This window comes from Octodon degus, unplaced genomic scaffold (assembly GCF_000260255.1).
Source record: "Octodon degus isolate 3935 unplaced genomic scaffold, OctDeg1.0 scaffold00078, whole genome shotgun sequence".
In the NCBI taxonomy this organism is placed as follows: domain Eukaryota; kingdom Metazoa; phylum Chordata; class Mammalia; order Rodentia; family Octodontidae; genus Octodon; species Octodon degus.
In genome coordinates, this window is record NW_004524654.1 from 9,823,034 (window position 1) to 9,827,168 (window position 4,135).

A 4,135-nucleotide genomic window follows, 5' to 3' on the forward strand; every position below is an offset into this window, starting at 1 on the left:
AGCTCAGCATATTAATATGGCTTTACTTTTTATACCTCATGTTTATACTTTTCTCCTGGATGATTAAGACCAAGATAAAGGAAGACCTATATAACAAAAAATGTAACTTTTATTTTTAATGTAAATATCTGAATGGTCTTAGTTAAATTATTACCTTATATTGTGATGGAAAATTCATATGATCCTTTGCTTTTTTCAGTTAATTTTTCTTTTTTCCTCATTTTATTCCTAGCCTAGTATCCAAATGGTGGTGAATTAACAAGTAGGAGGACAAGGGTCAAAGGCAGAAGACCTCCAGGCCTTTTTGTTAAAGTACATCCCCAGACTTTTTTAAATTTAGTTTTTGTTTTGAGACAGGTTCTAAGTCACTGAATTGTTTCGGTTGAGCACGACCTTGCCACGCTCCTGCCGCACTCTCCTAAGTGCTGTGGTTACAGGCATGGGCCAGGCCTGGCTTCATACTATTTACAAATTTCTGTACTTACCAGCACCTGTTTGCAGAATGTATTCATCATGAGGAGCTGGTCCATGTACATCACACTTCTTAATACTTCTTACTTTACCTCTTCCCTCTATCTTGATCACCTTCAAATTTACAAAAGAAGGTGTCTGTTTTGTTTTTTATTTATAGTTTGTATTTCTAATTTAAGAGGAATTAGGAGTTCTTCACTTCCAATAGCAGAGAAGCAACTTAAAAGTAACAAATGAAGAAAAGGAGAATGGATGAACTATAAATATTCTGATAATACAGAATAGAAGGAGAGGTAGGGAGTGTGAGGACTCCAAGACTTCAGGGTTCATGTCTTTCTTTTCCACTTTCACTTTCTTTACCCTGGATCAACTGTGAACCTTAATCTACTATTGGGTTTTTTCCTTCTTTCCACTGAGAGGCTTTCTTCAAGTGAAAAGCTAACTATTCTGTTTAATAATTCCTTTTGTATTTTTAGCTGAATTTAGAAAATATACAAAAGAGCTCAGGTTACCTTCATACAAGTCATGTACTTATTCACTAAATGATCACCAACTAGGTGATGCTCACTGCAATTGGCTTATTCTGGATTCTGTGTTACCTAATAACCTCGTTACCCTTTACTCATGTCTTCTGTAAGTGTCTCTTCTCCAAATACACTCCCACAGGGGCTGGGAATTCAACATTTAAATTTTTGAGCAGATAGAAGTTAGCCTACAACATAGACTAATGAAGGCTTCGGTAAGCAGTTTGGTCCAGTTGATGAACAGTGACTGAGATTTAGGTGGTTGTGGTTATAATCATTCTCCTCCTTTCCCTTCTCCTCTTTCTTCTTCATCTTCTCTAAATCTTAGGAGACAAATATAATTTGGGGAAGATGAACCCACAAAAACATGGAATATATACAATATTAGGATTGGGAGAAAAAAAGATCGTGTGGTTATGATTGATAAGGCTACTAAAGCACAGATGTAGCAAATAAGCAAAGATGTTTTCCTAGTATGATCTGGGAATTCTACCTACTAGAAAGACTGATTTATTTTTTAGTCTAAAATTCTCTTAAAGGAGGTGATCCTTCATTTTTGGAGAGACAAGCACTTTTAAATCAAGTTAAATACTAACTGATCTGGTGTGATATGGCAGTTGGCCATTTTATTTTGTCAGTCTCATCACCCAAGAGTTAAATTTTGAAGAAAAAGAAATTCTAGGAAATATAATTTTATCAGCAAGTGTGAATGCTAATGAAACCCTATCACTACATGCCATTAGAGGAAATAGTTATATATTCAAAATACTGCATCTATGAGCATACTCTTTAAATTACCATTGCTATCAAAAGACAGTTTATACTGGAGTTCTTGTGTGAACTAAAGTGAAAATCCCATCTCTGCACCGAAAAATGCTGTTCTGGTAGTCTTCATTATTTAATAGGAAGAAATGATGCTTGGGAAAGCAGAAATAAAGGCAGTTTTTTTTGGAAAACAACAAGATTTGGGGAATAATTATTGTTATGACATATTGAATGGAATCTAGTTCATTGTTTATATGGTAGTAGATTATTTATACTCCTTCCATGTATGTAGACTACATTTGGTAGAGGGAGCAGTGGACAGACAATAAACAAACTAATAATAAAAATCAATGTATAAGGAGCATAATTTTGCATTTTTTCTTCTTTTAGTAGTATAGTTTGAAAGGAAGTAAACTTGAGTTTTCTTTTTTTATAACTTGTTTTTATAAAAAGGAAAAGACATTTTCATATACAAGTGCAAATCCATGAATCATGCCCCCTATAAGTATAAGCAAGGATGTGCACATATGTCCCAAATTAATTCTGAAGCAATTTCAGACCCAGATTTGTATTAATGCATTTAGCAAGTAATTAGTTGCCCATTCATTTATTAACAACATATTTAAAAACTCTTTGCAAAACCTCACCCTCCAACAAAGTGGCACTTCTAAGGAGACAGAAGGGATATAAATATGTTGGGTAAGATGGGAAAACAACTCAGAAAAGGAAAGTTACATATTTAATTATAGAAAAATATTAGTCAGAGAAATTAGATTTACAAAAGCAACACTTTTCTGTTAGCTTTTCACACAAAAAGGGGGAGAGAATTGGACCTGTACTAGGAGGTTAACATTTTATGGTTCTAGTGCAACATAATGTTATTTCCTCTTGGACATTATCATTTTTCTTTCTTCTATAAAGTATTTTATAGTTTTCTAAGCATTTTCAAATAGAGCAGTTCATTCATGGAATTAAAATCATGTATATGAATGCCTTAGAATTTTAAAATTCTTATACTGAGACTAACTTGTTTTTTTAAAAAACTGACACTAGGCTAAGATTAATCTTAAGGTAAGTTTATGTGTTTTATCTCCCTGATTCTTCTTTATTTGTGTTTTGATCCATGTTCACTTAGTACAGAAGATGAAATAGGACAAAGTGGGAATCACAGAGTTTAACATCATCTAAGAAACAAAAGATACACATATGTCCTAATTATTTATTTCTATATATTTTGTGCATAAATACTTAAATTTAGACCTAAATGAGTGTAGTTGGCCACTTCTTAATAGCTGGCATTCAGATTTGGAAGTATTTTATGCAGAGGTTAACAGAAACCTAAAACAGGGTTTAGGATAAACTAAGAGTGCTTTTCCCTGTTAAAATGCAGCTCTAATATAAGTATGCTGTCTCTTCTTTCTTAATCTCTTTCCTACCCAAACATTAATGGACAATTTTTTTAATTGCCAGAACTTCACACCTGCCTTAAAATCCTACTTTTTAAAAATGAAAAGTTGTTTAAAATTTGTTGACTGATTAAGGTATTCTTGGAAAAAGAAATTTGAGAGATTGGGAAAAACCAAAAAAAAGAAAAAAAAAGAAAAAGAAAGAAAGAAATGAGAAATGAAATTGTTTTGCGTGAAGTGTCTATGTGTAAATATTTTAAACTTAGAAAAGAAAGGCTGAAGACACAGGGATACTTTGTCCCTGTTTCAGACTTTCCTTAGTTGTGAGAGAGTTCTGTTTCCCATTTATCCTAGTTACTTTTCCCATCCTTGAGATACAATACTAGACATCCACAGTATCTGGCTCAAAGTTTGTGGAGGTTTCAGTCCATAATGTACAGGCCTAGAGACCAGGCAGCAAGGCAGAGTGTGGGGCTGAGGAGAACAGCTCATACAACGGCAGGCAGGAAGCTGAAGGAGGGATAAGGAGGGAGCAAGGCATGTATCCTGCTGCTCTCTGTCCCAGATGAGCCAACTCCTCCACTCAGGCTTCACTTCTCAAATCACACTGAGGCATAAACTTATCATTGGGCAAATTCACACCCCTACAATTCAGTCACTTCCTGCCAAAACCTCCCTATGTGGCTTCAGGGGCACTCGATATAAACGATAATGACATGCATATGTCTCCCTGCTAATCACATCCCCTAAAGTGTTGAATATGCCGAGTGAAAACCTACAGGATTCACCTTCCTTTTCTACTTCTTGTTTTCATCAGCCAACAGTTTTTGCTCAATATGACTGAATCTTCGAAGCCCAAGAAGATCTAGAAAGCCAAATGGTAAGAAGAAAAAAACTTACAAAAAAAGTTGAAGACATTGATGCTACACTGAAAAACTCTTGAATACTCTTCTGTTGTTCTACTTATTG